This window comes from Borostomias antarcticus (genome assembly GCF_949987555.1).
Source record: "Borostomias antarcticus genome assembly, chromosome: 1".
Taxonomy (NCBI): Eukaryota; Metazoa; Chordata; class Actinopteri; order Stomiiformes; family Stomiidae; genus Borostomias; species Borostomias antarcticus.
This window is the reverse complement of record NC_140234.1, coordinates 20,527,378-20,546,864: the sequence shown is the minus strand read 5'-3', so window position 1 is coordinate 20,546,864 and position 19,487 is coordinate 20,527,378.

Below are 19,487 nucleotides of genomic sequence, written 5' to 3'. Positions count from 1 at the left end.
AGTTGGGATGTACAGTAGCTAGCACATAGGTTTGATAGTAGCATCTTTGGGATGTACAGAAGCTAGCACATAGGTTTGACAGTAGCATAGTTGGGATGTACAGTAACTAGCATATTGGATTGATAGTAGCATAGTTAGGATGTACAGTAGCTAGCACATTGGTTTGATAGTAGCATAGTTGGGATGTACAGTAGCTAGCACATTGGTTTGATAGTAGCATAGTTGGGATGTACAGTAGCTAGCACATTGGATGGATAGTAGCATAGTCGGGATGTACAGTAGCTAGCACATTGGTTTGATAGTAGCATAGTTGGGATGTACAGCAGCTAGCACATTGGTTTGATAGAAGCATAGTTGGGATGTAGCTAGCACATAGGTTTGATAGTAGCATAGTTGGGATGTAGCTAGCACATAAGTTTGATTGTAGCATAGTTGGGATGTACAGTAGCTAGCACATTGGTTTGAAAGTAGCATAGTTGGGATGTAGCTAGCACATTGGTTTGATAGTAGCATAGTTGGGATGTAGCTAGCACATAGGTTTGATAGTAGCATAGTTGGGATGTACAGTAGCTAGCACATTGGTTTGATAGTAGCATAGTTGGGATGTACAGTAGTTAGCACATTGATTTGATAGTAGCATAGTTGGGATGTAGCTAGCACATAGGTTTGATAGTAGCATAGTTGAGATGTAGCTAGCACATAGGTTTGATAGTAGCATAGTTGGGATGTACAGGAGCTAACACATTGGTTTGACAGTAGCAAAGTTGGGATGTACAGTAGCTAGCACATTGGATTGATAGGAGCATAGATGGGATGCACAGTAGCTAGCACATTGGTTTGATAGTAGCATAGTTGGGATGTACAGTAGCTAGCACATTGGATTGATAGTAGCATAGATGGGATGTACAGTAGCTAGCACATTGGTTTGATAGTAGCATAGTTGGGATGTACAGTAGCTAGCACATTGGATTGATAGTAGCATAGTTAGGATGTACAGTAGCTAGCACATTAATTTGATAGTAGCATAGCTGGGATGTACAGTAGCTAGCACATTGGATTGATAGTAGCATAGTTGGGATGTGCAGTAGCTAGCACATTGGTTTGATAGTAGCATAGCTGGGATGTACAGTAGCACATTGGATTGATAGTAGCATAGTTGGGATGTACAGTAGCTAGCACATTGGATTGATAGTAGCATAGTTGGGATGTACAGTAGCTAGCACATAGGTTTGATAGTAGCATAGTTGGGATGTACAGTAGTTAGCACATTGGTTTGATAGTAGCATAGTTGGGATGGACAGTAGCTAGCACATTGGTTTGATAGTAGCATAGTTGGGATGTAGCTAGCACATAGGTTTGATAGTAGCATAGTTGGGATGTAGCTAGCACATAGGTTTGATAGTAGCATATTTGGGATGTACAGTAGCTAGCACATTGGTTTTATAGTAGCATAGTTGGGATGTACAGTAGCTAGCACATTGGATTGATAGTAGCATAGTTGGGATGTACAGTAGCTAGCACATTGGTTTGATAGTAGCATAGCTGGGATGTACAGTAGCTAGCACATTGGATTGATAGTAGCATAGTTGGGATGTATAGTAGCTCGCACATAGGTTTGATAGTAGCATATTTGGGATGTACAGTAGCTAGCACATTGGTTTTATAGTAGCATAGTTGGGATGTATAGTAGCTAGCACATAGGTTTGATAGTAGCATAGTTGGGATGTCCAGTAGCTAGCACATTGGTTTGATAGTAGCATAGTTGGGATGTACAGTAGCTAGCACATTGGATTGATAGTAGCATAGTTGGGATGTACAGTAGCTAGCACATTGGTTTGATAGTAGCATAGTTGGGATGTATAGTAGCTAGCACATTGGATTGATAGTAGCATAGTTGGGATGTACAGTAGCTAGCACATTGGTTTGATAGTAGCATAGTTGGGATGTACAGTAGCTAGCACATTGGATTGATAGTAGCATAGTTGGGATGTACAGTAGCTAGCACATTGGTTTGATAGTAGCATAGTTGGGATGTATAGTAGCTAGCACATTGGATTGATAGTAGCATAGTTGGGATGTACAGTAGCTAGCACATTGGATTGATAGTAGCATAGTTGGGATGTACAGTAGCTAGCACATAGGTTTGATAGTAGCATAGTTGGGATGTACAGTAGCTAGCACATAGGTTTGATAGTAGCATAGTTGGGATGTACAGTAGTTAGCACATTGGTTTGATAGTAGCATAGTTGGGATGGACGGTAGCTAGCACATTGGTTTGATAGTAGCATGGTTGGGATGTAGCTAGCTCATAGGTTTGATAGTAGCATAGTTGGGATGTAGCTAGCACATAGGTTTGATAGTAGCATAGTTGGGATGGACAGTAGCTAGCACATTGGTTTGATAGTAGCATAGTTGGGATGTAGCTAGCTCATAGGTTGGATAGTAGCATAGTTGGGATGTAGCTAGCACATAGGTTTGATAGTAGCATAGTTGGGATGTACAGGAGCTAACACATTGGTTTGACAGTAGCATAGTTGGGATGTACAGTAGCTAGCACATTGGATTGATAGGAGCATAGTTAGGATGTACAGTAGCTAGCACATTGGATTGATAGTAGCATAGTTGGGATGTACAGTAGCTAGCACATAGGTTTGATAGTAGCATAGTTGGGATGTACAGTAGTTAGCACATTGGTTTGATAGTAGCATAGTTGGGATGGACAGTAGCTAGCACATTGGTTTGATAGTAGCATAGTTGGGATGTAGCTAGCACATAGGTTTGATAGTAGCATAGTTGGGATGTAGCTAGCACATAGGTTTGATAGTAGCATATTTGGGATGTACAGTAGCTAGCACATTGGTTTTATAGTAGCATAGTTGGGATGTACAGTAGCTAGCACATTGGATTGATAGTAGCATAGTTGGGATGTACAGTAGCTAGCACATTGGTTTGATAGTAGCATAGCTGGGATGTACAGTAGCTAGCACATTGGATTGATAGTAGCATAGTTGGGATGTATAGTAGCTCGCACATAGGTTTGATAGTAGCATATTTGGGATGTACAGTAGCTAGCACATTGGTTTTATAGTAGCATAGTTGGGATGTATAGTAGCTAGCACATAGGTTTGATAGTAGCATAGTTGGGATGTCCAGTAGCTAGCACATTGGTTTGATAGTAGCATAGTTGGGATGTACAGTAGCTAGCACATTGGATTGATAGTAGCATAGTTGGGATGTACAGTAGCTAGCACATTGGTTTGATAGTAGCATAGTTGGGATGTATAGTAGCTAGCACATTGGATTGATAGTAGCATAGTTGGGATGTACAGTAGCTAGCACATTGGTTTGATAGTAGCATAGTTGGGATGTACAGTAGCTAGCACATTGGATTGATAGTAGCATAGTTGGGATGTACAGTAGCTAGCACATTGGTTTGATAGTAGCATAGTTGGGATGTATAGTAGCTAGCACATTGGATTGATAGTAGCATAGTTGGGATGTACAGTAGCTAGCACATTGGTTTGATAGTAGCATAGTTGGGATGTACAGTAGCTAGCACATAGGTTTGATAGTAGCATAGTTGGGATGTACAGTAGCTAGCACATAGGTTTGATAGTAGCATAGTTGGGATGTAGCTAGCACATAGGTTTGATAGTAGCATATTTGGGATGTACAGTAGCTAGCACATTGGTTTTATAGTAGCATAGTTGGGATGTACAGTAGCTAGCACATTGGATTGATAGTAGCATAGTTGGGATGTACAGTAGCTAGCACATTGGTTTGATAGTAGCATAGCTGGGATGTACAGTAGCTAGCACATTGGATTGATAGTAGCATAGTTGGGATGTATAGTAGCTCGCACATAGGTTTGATAGTAGCATATTTGGGATGTACAGTAGCTAGCACATTGGTTTTATAGTAGCATAGTTTGGATGTATAGTAGCTAGCACATAGGTTTGATAGTAGCATAGTTGGGATGTCCAGTAGCTAGCACATTGGTTTGATAGTAGCATAGTTGGGATGTACAGTAGCTAGCACATTGGATTGATAGTAGCATAGTTGGGATGTACAGTAGCTAGCACATTGGTTTGATAGTAGCATAGTTGGGATGTATAGTAGCTAGCACATTGGATTGATAGTAGCATAGTTGGGATGTACAGTAGCTAGCACATTGGTTTGATAGTAGCATAGTTGGGATGTACAGTAGCTAGCACATTGGATTGATAGTAGCATAGTTGGGATGTACAGTAGCTAGCACATTGGTTTGATAGTAGCATAGTTGGGATGTATAGTAGCTAGCACATTGGATTGATAGTAGCATAGTTGGGATGTACAGTAGCTAGCACATTGGTTTGATAGTAGCATAGTTGGGATGTACAGTAGCTAGCACATAGGTTTGATAGTAGCATAGTTGGGATGTACAGTAGCTAGCACATAGGTTTGATAGTAGCATAGTTGGGATGTACAGTAGTTAGCACATTGGTTTGATAGTAGCATAGTTGGGATGGACGGTAGCTAGCACATTGGTTTGATAGTAGCATGGTTGGGATGTAGCTAGCTCATAGGTTTGATAGTAGCATAGTTGGGATGTAGCTAGCACATAGGTTTGATAGTAGCATAGTTGGGATGGACAGTAGCTAGCACATTGGTTTGATAGTAGCATAGTTGGGATGTAGCTAGCTCATAGGTTTGATAGTAGCATAGTTGGGATGTAGCTAGCACATAGGTTTGATAGTAGCATAGTTGGGATGTACAGGAGCTAACACATTGGTTTGACAGTAGCATATTTGGGATGTACAGTAGCTAGCACATTGGATTGATAGGAGCATAGTTGGGATGCACAGTAGCTAGCACATTGGTTTGATAGTAGCATAGTTGGGATGTACAGTAGCTAGCACATTGGATTGATAGTAGCATAGATGGGATGTACAGTAGCTAGCACATTGGTTTGATAGTAGCATAGTTGGGATGTACAGTAGCTAGCACATTGGATTGATAGTAGCATAGTTAGGATGTACAGTAGCTAGCACATTGGTTTGATAGTAGCATAGCTGGGATGTACAGTAGCTAGCACATTGGATTGATAGTAGCATAGTTGGGATGTGCAGTAGCGAGCACATTGGTTTGATAGTAGCATAGCTGGGATGTACAGTAGCACATTGGATTGATAGTAGCATAGTTGGGATGTACAGTAGCTAGCACATTGGATTGATAGTAGCATAGTTGGGATGTACAGTAGCTAGCACATTGGATTGATAGTAGCATAGTTGGGATGTACAGTAGCTAGCACATAGGTTTGATAGTAGCATAGTTGGGATGTACAGTAGTTAGCACATTGGTTTGATAGTAGCATAGTTGGGATGGACAGTAGCTAGCACATTGGTTTGATAGTAGCATAGTTGGGATGTAGCTAGCACATAGGTTTGATAGTAGCATAGTTGGGATGTAGCTAGCACATAGGTTTGATAGTAGCATATTTGGGATGTACAGTAGCTAGCACATTGGTTTTATAGTAGCATAGTTGGGATGTACAGTAGCTAGCACATTGGATTGATAGTAGCATAGTTGGGATGTACAGTAGCTAGCACATTGGTTTGATAGTAGCATAGCTGGGATGTACAGTAGCTAGCACATTGGATTGATAGTAGCATAGTTGGGATGTATAGTAGCTCGCACATAGGTTTGATAGTAGCATATTTGGGATGTACAGTAGCTAGCACATTGGTTTTATAGTAGCATAGTTGGGATGTATAGTAGCTAGCACATAGGTTTGATAGTAGCATAGTTGGGATGTCCAGTAGCTAGCACATTGGTTTGATAGTAGCATAGTTGGGATGTACAGTAGCTAGCACATTGGATTGATAGTAGCATAGTTGGGATGTACAGTAGCTAGCACATTGGTTTGATAGTAGCATAGTTGGGATGTATAGTAGCTAGCACATTGGATTGATAGTAGCATAGTTGGGATGTACAGTAGCTAGCACATTGGTTTGATAGTAGCATAGTTGGGATGTACAGTAGCTAGCACATTGGATTGATAGTAGCATAGTTGGGATGTACAGTAGCTAGCACATTGGTTTGATAGTAGCATAGTTGGGATGTATAGTAGCTAGCACATTGGATTGATAGTAGCATAGTTGGGATGTACAGTAGCTAGCACATTGGTTTGATAGTAGCATAGTTGGGATGTACAGTAGCTAGCACATAGGTTTGATAGTAGCATAGTTGGGATGTACAGTAGCTAGCACATAGGTTTGATAGTAGCATAGTTGGGATGTAGCTAGCACATAGGTTTGATAGTAGCATATTTGGGATGTACAGTAGCTAGCACATTGGTTTTATAGTAGCATAGTTGGGATGTACAGTAGCTAGCACATTGGATTGATAGTAGCATAGTTGGGATGTACAGTAGCTAGCACATTGGTTTGATAGTAGCATAGCTGGGATGTACAGTAGCTAGCACATTGGATTGATAGTAGCATAGTTGGGATGTATAGTAGCTCGCACATAGGTTTGATAGTAGCATATTTGGGATGTACAGTAGCTAGCACATTGGTTTTATAGTAGCATAGTTGGGATGTATAGTAGCTAGCACATAGGTTTGATAGTAGCATAGTTGGGATGTCCAGTAGCTAGCACATTGGTTTGATAGTAGCATAGTTGGGATGTACAGTAGCTAGCACATTGGATTGATAGTAGCATAGTTGGGATGTACAGTAGCTAGCACATTGGTTTGATAGTAGCATAGTTGGGATGTATAGTAGCTAGCACATTGGATTGATAGTAGCATAGTTGGGATGTACAGTAGCTAGCACATTGGTTTGATAGTAGCATAGTTGGGATGTACAGTAGCTAGCACATTGGATTGATAGTAGCATAGTTGGGATGTACAGTAGCTAGCACATTGGTTTGATAGTAGCATAGTTGGGATGTATAGTAGCTAGCACATTGGATTGATAGTAGCATAGTTGGGATGTACAGTAGCTAGCACATTGGTTTGATAGTAGCATAGTTGGGATGTACAGTAGCTAGCACATAGGTTTGATAGTAGCATAGTTGGGATGTACAGTAGCTAGCACATAGGTTTGATAGTAGCATAGTTGGGATGTACAGTAGTTAGCACATTGGTTTGATAGTAGCATAGTTGGGATGGACGGTAGCTAGCACATTGGTTTGATAGTAGCATGGTTGGGATGTAGCTAGCTCATAGGTTTGATAGTAGCATAGTTGGGATGTAGCTAGCACATAGGTTTGATAGTAGCATAGTTGGGATGGACAGTAGCTAGCACATTGGTTTGATAGTAGCATAGTTGGGATGTAGCTAGCTCATAGGTTTGATAGTAGCATAGTTGGGATGTAGCTAGCACATAGGTTTGATAGTAGCATAGTTGGGATGTACAGGAGCTAACACATTGGTTTGACAGTAGCATATTTGGGATGTACAGTAGCTAGCACATTGGATTGATAGGAGCATAGTTGGGATGCACAGTAGCTAGCACATTGGTTTGATAGTAGCATAGTTGGGATGTACAGTAGCTAGCACATTGGATTGATAGTAGCATAGATGGGATGTACAGTAGCTAGCACATTGGTTTGATAGTAGCATAGTTGGGATGTACAGTAGCTAGCACATTGGATTGATAGTAGCATAGTTAGGATGTACAGTAGCTAGCACATTGGTTTGATAGTAGCATAGCTGGGATGTACAGTAGCTAGCACATTGGATTGATAGTAGCATAGTTGGGATGTGCAGTAGCGAGCACATTGGTTTGATAGTAGCATAGCTGGGATGTACAGTAGCACATTGGATTGATAGTAGCATAGTTGGGATGGACAGTAGCTAGCACATTGGTTTGATAGTAGCATAGTTGGGATGTAGCTAGCTCATAGGTTTGATAGTAGCATAGTTGGGATGTAGCTAGCACATAGGTTTGATAGTAGCATAGTTGGGATGTACAGGAGCTAACACATTGGTTTGACAGTAGCATATTTGGGATGTACAGTAGCTAGCACATTGGATTGATAGGAGCATAGTTGGGATGCACAGTAGCTAGCACATTGGTTTGATAGTAGCATAGTTGGGATGTACAGTAGCTAGCACATTGGATTGATAGTAGCATAGATGGGATGTACAGTAGCTAGCACATTGGTTTGATAGTAGCATAGTTGGGATGTACAGTAGCTAGCACATTGGATTGATAGTAGCATAGTTAGGATGTACAGTAGCTAGCACATTGGTTTGATAGTAGCATAGCTGGGATGTACAGTAGCTAGCACATTGGATTGATAGTAGCATAGTTGGGATGTGCAGTAGCGAGCACATTGGTTTGATAGTAGCATAGCTGGGATGTACAGTAGCACATTGGATTGATAGTAGCATAGTTGGGATGTACAGTAGCTAGCACATTGGATTGATAGTAGCATAGTTGGGATGTACAGTAGCTAGCACATTGGATTGATAGTAGCATAGTTGGGATGTACAGTAGCTAGCACATAGGTTTGATAGTAGCATAGTTGGGATGTACAGTAGTTAGCACATTGGTTTGATAGTAGCATAGTTGGGATGGACAGTAGCTAGCACATTGGTTTGATAGTAGCATAGTTGGGATGTAGCTAGCACATAGGTTTGATAGTAGCATAGTTGGGATGTAGCTAGCACATAGGTTTGATAGTAGCATATTTGGGATGTACAGTAGCTAGCACATTGGTTTTATAGTAGCATAGTTGGGATGTACAGTAGCTAGCACATTGGATTGATAGTAGCATAGTTGGGATGTACAGTAGCTAGCACATTGGTTTGATAGTAGCATAGCTGGGATGTACAGTAGCTAGCACATTGGATTGATAGTAGCATAGTTGGGATGTATAGTAGCTAGCACATAGGTTTGATAGTAGCATATTTGGGATGTACAGTAGCTAGCACATTGGTTTTATAGTAGCATAGTTGGGATGTATAGTAGCTAGCACATAGGTTTGATAGTAGCATAGTTGGGATGTCCAGTAGCTAGCACATTGGTTTGATAGTAGCATAGTTGGGATGTACAGTAGCTAGCACATTGGATTGATAGTAGCATAGTTGGGATGTACAGTAGCTAGCACATTGGATTGATAGGAGCATAGTTGGGATGCACAGTAGCTAGCACATTGGTTTGATAGTAGCATAGTTGGGATGTACAGTAGCTAGCACATTGGATTGATAGGAGCATAGTTGGGATGCACAGTAGCTAGCACATTGGTTTGATAGTAGCATAGTTGGGATGTACAGTAGCTAGCACATTGGATTGATAGTAGCATAGATGGGATGTACAGTAGCTAGCACATTGGTTTGATAGTAGCATAGTTGGGATGTACAGTAGCTAGCACATTGGATTGATAGTAGCATAGTTAGGATGTACAGTAGCTAGCACATTGGTTTGATAGTAGCATAGCTGGGATGTACAGTAGCTAGCACATTGGATTGATAGCAGCATAGTTGGGATGTGCAGTAGCTAGCACATTGGTTTGATAGTAGCATAGCTGGGATGTACAGTAGCACATTGGATTGATAGTATCATAGTTGGGATGTACAGTAGCTAGCACATTGGATTGATAGTAGCATAGTTGGGATGTACAGTAGCTAGCACATTGGATTGATAGTAGCATAGTTGGGATGTACAGTAGCTAGCACATAGGTTTGATAGTAGCATAGTTGGGATGTACAGTAGTTAGCACATTGGTTTGATAGTAGCATAGTTGGGATGGACAGTAGCTAGCACATTGGTTTGATAGTAGCATAGTTGGGATGTAGCTAGCACATAGGTTTGATAGTAGCATAGTTGGGATGGACGGTAGCTAGCACATTGGTTTGATAGTAGCATGGTTGGGATGTAGCTAGCTCATAGGTTTGATAGTAGCATAGTTGGGATGTAGCTAGCACATAGGTTTGATAGTAGCATAGTTGGGATGGACAGTAGCTAGCACATTGGTTTGATAGTAGCATAGTTGGGATGTAGCTAGCTCATAGGTTTGATAGTAGCATAGTTGGGATGTAGCTAGCACATAGGTTTGATAGTAGCATAGTTGGGATGTACAGGAGCTAACACATTGGTTTGACAGTAGCATAGTTGGGATGTACAGTAGCTAGCACATTGGATTGATAGTAGCATATTTGGGATGTACAGTAGCTAGCACATTGGTTTTATAGTAGCATAGTTGGGATGTATAGTAGCTAGCACATAGGTTTGATAGTAGCATAGTTGGGATGTCCAGTAGCTAGCACATTGGTTTGATAGTAGCATAGTTGGGATGTACAGTAGCTAGCACATTGGATTGATAGTAGCATAGTTGGGATGTACAGTAGCTAGCACATTGGATTGATAGGAGCATAGTTGGGATGCACAGTAGCTAGCACATTGGTTTGATAGTAGCATAGTTGGGATGTACAGTAGCTAGCACATTGGATTGATAGGAGCATAGTTGGGATGCACAGTAGCTAGCACATTGGTTTGATAGTAGCATAGTTGGGATGTACAGTAGCTAGCACATTGGATTGATAGTAGCATAGATGGGATGTACAGTAGCTAGCACATTGGTTTGATAGTAGCATAGTTGGGATGTACAGTAGCTAGCACATTGGATTGATAGTAGCATAGTTAGGATGTACAGTAGCTAGCACATTGGTTTGATAGTAGCATAGCTGGGATGTACAGTAGCTAGCACATTGGATTGATAGCAGCATAGTTGGGATGTGCAGTAGCTAGCACATTGGTTTGATAGTAGCATAGCTGGGATGTACAGTAGCACATTGGATTGATAGTATCATAGTTGGGATGTACAGTAGCTAGCACATTGGATTGATAGTAGCATAGTTGGGATGTACAGTAGCTAGCACATTGGATTGATAGTAGCATAGTTGGGATGTACAGTAGCTAGCACATAGGTTTGATAGTAGCATAGTTGGGATGTACAGTAGTTAGCACATTGGTTTGATAGTAGCATAGTTGGGATGGACAGTAGCTAGCACATTGGTTTGATAGTAGCATAGTTGGGATGTAGCTAGCACATAGGTTTGATAGTAGCATAGTTGGGATGGACGGTAGCTAGCACATTGGTTTGATAGTAGCATGGTTGGGATGTAGCTAGCTCATAGGTTTGATAGTAGCATAGTTGGGATGTAGCTAGCACATAGGTTTGATAGTAGCATAGTTGGGATGGACAGTAGCTAGCACATTGGTTTGATAGTAGCATAGTTGGGATGTAGCTAGCTCATAGGTTTGATAGTAGCATAGTTGGGATGTAGCTAGCACATAGGTTTGATAGTAGCATAGTTGGGATGTACAGGAGCTAACACATTGGTTTGACAGTAGCATAGTTGGGATGTACAGTAGCTAGCACATTGGATTGATAGGAGCATAGTTGGGATGCACAGTAGCTAGCACATTGGTTTGATAGTAGCATAGTTGGGATGTACAGTAGCTAGCACATTGGATTGATAGTAGCATAGATGGGATGTACAGTAGCTAGCACATTGGTTTGATAGTAGCATAGTTGGGATGTACAGTAGCTAGCACATTGGATTGATAGGAGCATAGTTAGGATGTACAGTAGCTAGCACATTGGTTTGATAGTAGCATAGCTGGGATGTACAGTAGCTAGCACATTGGATTGATAGTAGCATAGTTGATGTGCAGTAGCTAGCACATTGGTTTGATAGTAGCATAGCTGGGATGTACAGTAGCACATTGGATTGATAGTAGCATAGTTGGGATGTACAGTAGCTAGCACATTGGATTGATAGTAGCATAGTTGGGATGTACAGTAGCTAGCACATTGGATTGATAGTAGCATAGTTGGGATGTACAGTAGCTAGCACATAGGTTTGATAGTAGCATAGTTGGGATGTACAGTAGTTAGCACATTGGTTTGATAGTAGCATAGTTGGGATGGACAGTAGCTAGCACATTGGTTTGATAGTAGCATAGTTGGGATGTAGCTAGCACATAGGTTTGATAGTAGCATAGTTGGGATGTAGCTAGCACATAGGTTTGATAGTAGCATATTTGGGATGTACAGTAGCTAGCACATTGGTTTTATAGTAGCATAGTTGGGATGTACAGTAGCTAGCACATTGGATTGATAGTAGCATAGTTGGGATGTACAGTAGCTAGCACATTGGTTTGATAGTAGCATAGCTGGGATGTACAGTAGCTAGCACATTGGATTGATAGTAGCATAGTTGGGATGTATAGTAGCTCGCACATAGGTTTGATAGTAGCATATTTGGGATGTACAGTAGCTAGCACATTGGTTTTATAGTAGCATAGTTGGGATGTATAGTAGCTAGCACATAGGTTTGATAGTAGCATAGTTGGGATGTCCAGTAGCTAGCACATTGGTTTGATAGTAGCATAGTTGGGATGTACAGTAGCTAGCACATTGGATTGATAGTAGCATAGTTGGATTGTACAGTAGCTAGCACATTGGTTTGATAGTAGCATAGTTGGGATGTATAGTAGCTAGCACATTGGATTGATAGGAGCATAGTTGGGATGCACAGTAGCTAGCACATTGGTTTGATAGTAGCATAGTTGGGATGTACAGTAGCTAGCACATTGGATTGATAGGAGCATAGTTGGGATGCACAGTAGCTAGCACATTGGTTTGATAGTAGCATAGTTGGGATGTACAGTAGCTAGCACATTGGATTGATAGTAGCATAGATGGGATGTACAGTAGCTAGCACATTGGTTTGATAGTAGCATAGTTGGGATGTACAGTAGCTAGCACATTGGATTGATAGTAGCATAGTTAGGATGTACAGTAGCTAGCACATTGGTTTGATAGTAGCATAGCTGGGATGTACAGTAGCTAGCACATTGGATTGATAGCAGCATAGTTGGGATGTGCAGTAGCTAGCACATTGGTTTGATAGTAGCATAGCTGGGATGTACAGTAGCACATTGGATTGATAGTAGCATAGTTGGGATGTACAGTAGCTAGCACATTGGATTGATAGTAGCATAGTTGGGATGTACAGTAGCTAGCACATTGGATTGATAGTAGCATAGTTGGGATGTACAGTAGCTAGCACATAGGTTTGATAGTAGCATAGTTGGGATGTACAGTAGTTAGCACATTGGTTTGATAGTAGCATAGTTGGGATGGACAGTAGCTAGCACATTGGTTTGATAGTAGCATAGTTGGGATGTAGCTAGCACATAGGTTTGATAGTAGCATAGTTGGGATGGACGGTAGCTAGCACATTGGTTTGATAGTAGCATGGTTGGGATGTAGCTAGCTCATAGGTTTGATAGTAGCATAGTTGGGATGTAGCTAGCACATAGGTTTGATAGTAGCATAGTTGGGATGGACAGTAGCTAGCACATTGGTTTGATAGTAGCATAGTTGGGATGTAGTTAGCTCATAGGTTTGATAGTAGCATAGTTGGGATGTAGCTAGCACATATGTTTGATAGTAGCATAGTTGGGATGTACAGGAGCTAACACATTGGTTTGACAGTAGCATAGTTGGGATGTACAGTAGCTAGCACATTGGATTGATAGGAGCATAGTTGGGATGCACAGTAGCTAGCACATTGGTTTGATAGTAGCATAGTTGGGATGTACAGTAGCTAGCACATTGGATTGATAGTAGCATAGATGGGATGTACAGTAGCTAGCACATTGGTTTGATAGTAGCATAGTTGGGATGTACAGTAGCTAGCACATTGGATTGATAGTAGCATAGTTAGGATGTACAGTAGCTAGCACATTGGTTTGATAGTAGCATAGCTGGGATGTACAGTAGCTAGCACATTGGATTGATAGTAGCATAGTTGGGATGTGCAGTAGCTAGCACATTGGTTTGATAGTAGCATAGCTGGGATGTACAGTAGCACATTGGATTGATAGTAGCATAGTTGGGATGTACAGTAGCTAGCACATTGGATTGATAGTAGCATAGTTGGGATGTACAGTAGCTAGCACATTGGTTTGATAGTAGCATAGCTGGGATGTACAGTAGCTAGCACATTGGATTGATAGTAGCATAGTTGGGATGTATAGTAGCTCGCACATAGGTTTGATAGTAGCATATTTGGGATGTACAGTAGCTAGCACATTGGTTTTATAGTAGCATAGTTGGGATGTATAGTAGCTAGCACATAGGTTTGATAGTAGCATAGTTGGGATGTCCAGTAGCTAGCACATTGGTTTGATAGTAGCATAGTTGGGATGTACAGTAGCTAGCACATTGGATTGATAGTAGCATAGTTGGGATGTACAGTAGCTAGCACATTGGTTTGATAGTAGCATAGTTGGGATGTATAGTAGCTAGCACATTGGATTGATAGGAGCATAGTTGGGATGCACAGTAGCTAGCACATTGGTTTGATAGTAGCATAGTTGGGATGTACAGTAGCTAGCACATTGGATTGATAGGAGCATAGTTGGGATGCACAGTAGCTAGCACATTGGTTTGATAGTAGCATAGTTGGGATGTACAGTAGCTAGCACATTGGATTGATAGTAGCATAGATGGGATGTACAGTAGCTAGCACATTGGTTTGATAGTAGCATAGTTGGGATGTACAGTAGCTAGCACATTGGATTGATAGTAGCATAGTTAGGATGTACAGTAGCTAGCACATTGGTTTGATAGTAGCATAGCTGGGATGTACAGTAGCTAGCACATTGGATTGATAGCAGCATAGTTGGGATGTGCAGTAGCTAGCACATTGGTTTGATAGTAGCATAGCTGGGATGTACAGTAGCACATTGGATTGATAGTAGCATAGTTGGGATGTACAGTAGCTAGCACATTGGATTGATAGTAGCATAGTTGGGATGTACAGTAGCTAGCACATTGGATTGATAGTAGCATAGTTGGGATGTACAGTAGCTAGCACATAGGTTTGATAGTAGCATAGTTGGGATGTACAGTAGTTAGCACATTGGTTTGATAGTAGCATAGTTGGGATGGACAGTAGCTAGCACATTGGTTTGATAGTAGCATAGTTGGGATGTAGCTAGCACATAGGTTTGATAGTAGCATAGTTGGGATGGACGGTAGCTAGCACATTGGTTTGATAGTAGCATGGTTGGGATGTAGCTAGCTCATAGGTTTGATAGTAGCATAGTTGGGATGTAGCTAGCACATAGGTTTGATAGTAGCATAGTTGGGATGGACAGTAGCTAGCACATTGGTTTGATAGTAGCATAGTTGGGATGTAGTTAGCTCATAGGTTTGATAGTAGCATAGTTGGGATGTAGCTAGCACATAGGTTTGATAGTAGCATAGTTGGGATGTACAGGAGCTAACACATTGGTTTGACAGTAGCATAGTTGGGATGTACAGTAGCTAGCACATTGGATTGATAGGAGCATAGTTGGGATGCACAGTAGCTAGCACATTGGTTTGATAGTAGCATAGTTGGGATGTATAGTAGCTAGCACATTGGATTGATAGTAGCATAGATGGGATGTACAGTAGCTAGCACATTGGTTTGATAGTAGCATAGTTGGGATGTACAGTAGCTAGCACATTGGATTGATAGTAGCATAGTTAGGATGTACAGTAGCTAGCACATTGGTTTGATAGTAGCATAGCTGGGATGTACAGTAGCTAGCACATTGGATTGATAGTAGCATAGTTGGGATGTGCAGTAGCTAGCACATTGGTTTGATAGTAGCATAGCTGGGATGTACAGTAGCACATTGGATTGATAGTAGCATAGTTGGGATGTACAGTAGCTAGCACATTGGATTGATAGTAGCATAGTTGGGATGTACAGTAGCTAGCACATTGGATTGATAGTAGCATAGTTGGGATGTACAGTAGCTAGCACATAGGTTTGATAGTAGCATAGTTGGGATGTACAGTAGTTAGCACATTGGTTTGATAGTAGCATAGTTGGGATGGACAGTAGCTAGCACATTGGTTTGATAGTAGCATAGTTGGGATGTAGCTAGCACATAGGTTTGATAGTAGCATAGTTGGGATGTAGCTAGCACATAGGTTTGATAGTAGCATATTTGGGATGTACAGTAGCTAGCACATTGGTTTTATAGTAGCATAGTTGGGATGTACAGTAGCTAGCACATTGGATTGATAGTAGCATAGTTGGGATGTACAGTAGCTAGCACATTGGTTTGATAGTAGCATAGCTGGGATGAACAGTAGCTAGCACATTGGATTGATAGTAGCATAGTTGGGATGTATAGTAGCTCGCACATAGGTTTGATAGTAGCATATTTGGGATGTACAGTAGCTAGCACATTGGTTTTATAGTAGCATAGTTGGGATGTATAGTAGCTAGCACATAGGTTTGATAGTAGCATAGTTGGGATGTCCAGTAGCTAGCACATTGGTTTGATAGTAGCATAGTTGGGATGTACAGTAGCTAGCACATTGGATTGATAGTAGCATAGTTGGGATGTACAGTAGCTAGCACATTGGTTTGATAGTAGCATAGTTGGGATGTATAGTAGCTAGCACATTGGATTGATAGGAGCATAGTTGGGATGCACAGTAGCTAGCACATTGGTTTGATAGTAGCATAGTTGGGATGTACAGTAGCTAGCACATTGGATTGATAGGAGCATAGTTGGGATGCACAGTAGCTAGCACATTGGTTTGATAGTAGCATAGTTGGGATGTACAGTAGCTAGCACATTGGATTGATAGTAGCATAGTTAGGATGTACAGTAGCTAGCACATTGGTTTGATAGTAGCATAGCTGGGATGTACAGTAGCTAGCACATTGGATTGATAGCAGCATAGTTGGGATGTGCAGTAGCTAGCACATTGGTTTGATAGTAGCATAGCTGGGATGTACAGTAGCACATTGGATTGATAGTAGCATAGTTGGGATGTACAGTAGCTAGCACATTGGATTGATAGTAGCATAGTTGGGATGTACAGTAGCTAGCACATTGGATTGATAGTAGCATAGTTGGGATGTACAGTAGCTAGCACATAGGTTTAATAGTAGCATAGTTGGGATGTACAGTAGTTAGCACATTGGTTTGATAGTAGCATAGTTGGGATGGACAGTAGCTAGCACATTGGTTTGATAGTAGCATAGTTGGGATGGACAGTAGCTAGCACATTGGTTTGATAGTAGCATAGTTGGGATGTAGCTAGCACATAGGTTTGATAGTAGCATATTTGGGATGTACAGTAGCTAGCACATTGGTTTTATAGTAGCATAGTTGGGATGTACAGTAGCTAGCACATTGGTTTGATAGTAGCATAGCTGGGATGTACAGTAGCTAGCACATTGGATTGATAGTAGCATAGTTGGGATGTATAGTAGCTCGCACATAGGTTTGATAGTAGCATATTTGGGATGTACAGTAGCTAGCACATTGGTTTTATAGTAGCATAGTTGGGATGTATAGTAGCTAGCACATAGGTTTGATAGTAGCATAGTTGGGATGTCCAGTAGCTAGCACATTGGTTTGATAGTAGCATAGTTGGGATGTACAGTAGCTAGCACATTGGATTGATAGTAGCATAGTTGGGATGTGCAGTAGCTAGCACATTGGTTTGATAGTAGCATAGTTGGGATGTATAGTAGCTAGCACATTGGATTGATAGTAGCATAGTTGGGATGTACAGTAGCTAGCACATTGGTTTGATAGTAGCATAGTTGGGATGTACAGTAGCTAGCACATTGGATTGATAGTAGCATAGTTGGGATGTACAGTAGCTAGCACATTGGTTTGGTAGTAGCATAGTTGGGATGTATAGTAGCTAGCACATTGGATTGATAGTAGCATAGTTGGGATGTACAGTAGCTAGCACATTGGTTTGATAGTAGCATAGTTGGGATGTACAGTAGCTAGCACATAGGTTTGATAGTAGCATAGTTGGGATGTACAGTAGCTAGCACATAGGTTTGATAGTAGCATAGTTGGGATGTACAGTAGTTAGCACATTGGTTTGATAGTAGCATAGTTGGGATGGACGGTAGCTAGCATATTGGTTTGATAGTAGCATGGTTGGGATGTAGCTAGCTCATAGGTTTGATAGTAGCATAGTTGGGATGTAGCTAGCACATAGGTTTGATAGTAGCATAGTTGGGATGGACAGTAGCTAGCACATTGGTTTGATAGTAGCATAGTTTGGATGTAGCTAGCTCATAGGTTTGATAGTAGCATAGTTGGGATGTAGCTAGCACATAGGTTTGATAGTAGCATATTTGGGATGTACGGTAGCTAGCACATTGGTTTGATAGTAGCATAGTTGGGATGTATAGTAGCTAGAACATTGGTTTGACAGTAGCATAGTTGGGATGTACAGTAGCTAGCACATTGGTTTGATAGTAGCATAGTTCGGATGTACAGTAGCTAGCACATTGGATTGATAGCAGCATAGTTGGGATGTGCAGTAGCTAGCACATTGGTTTGATAGTAGCATAGCTGGGATGTACAGTAGCACATTGGATTGATAGTAGCATAGTTGGGATGTACAGTAGCTAGCACATTGGATTGATAGTAGCATAGTTGGGATGTACAGTAGCTAGCACATTGGATTGATAGTAGCATACTTGGGATGTACAGTAGCTAGCACATAGGTTTGATAGTAGCATAGTTGGGATGTACAGTAGTTAGCACATTGGTTTGATAGTAGCATAGTTGGGATGTACAGTAGCTACAGATGTGGGAACATAAGAATGTAACTTGACCCGCGGTATTCTAACAGGCGCTTTACGTCATTCCGCACCACCGCTCGCCTGCCCATAGGGGCGCAGTAATACCACTCATTGACCCATTGCTGGCTCGCACATTAGATGAGCCTACCGTTCTCAAACTCCTTGTTGTCTGTCTGGTTGTAATTTAATTATTACGAACAAAGCCTATCTATTTATAGTTTCTATCTCTGTAACTGTCGCCGGGTCTATATCTGTTAACTGTCGGGACAAGTAGAAGTTTAATACAGTAGGCTAACTGAGTGTTCTCATATGGAACATGGCATCAGGACGAGGAAGATGGCTAACGGAGATGACCAGAGATGTGTTTGAAATGGTTCACTCACTCCCTCCCTATTACCATGGATGTATTGAGTGTGACTCATAGTGAACTACATGGGGAATGATTTAACAGTTTTGGGACACATGGAATGTAACTGCGTAAGATATTCATGACTCAAACAAGCAGACGCGCCGATCACTGATGGCAGCAGGTTGAAATATCAGGTAGTATTCAGGTTCCATGTTTAGTTGAATGATAAATCCCATATAAATGGTTGGAATTCTAATGATGTGCAAGTGTGATTTTGTCAACTTAATGCTGTCTGCTAATAGCAGGCTGTGAAGCTGCACGATGAGACCGTGATAGCAAGTTAGCTCACGACAGCAGCTTCCATAATATTAACGGTAGCTGTCGGTGGCTAAAAAGCAGATAGATAACTTTACAACGTTGATTCCTGTAGCTATTTTGATGCTATAAGTTCAACTTCTGTTTCTTGGGCAGGAACGGAGACGAACTCGCATTAGCAGCAAAGCA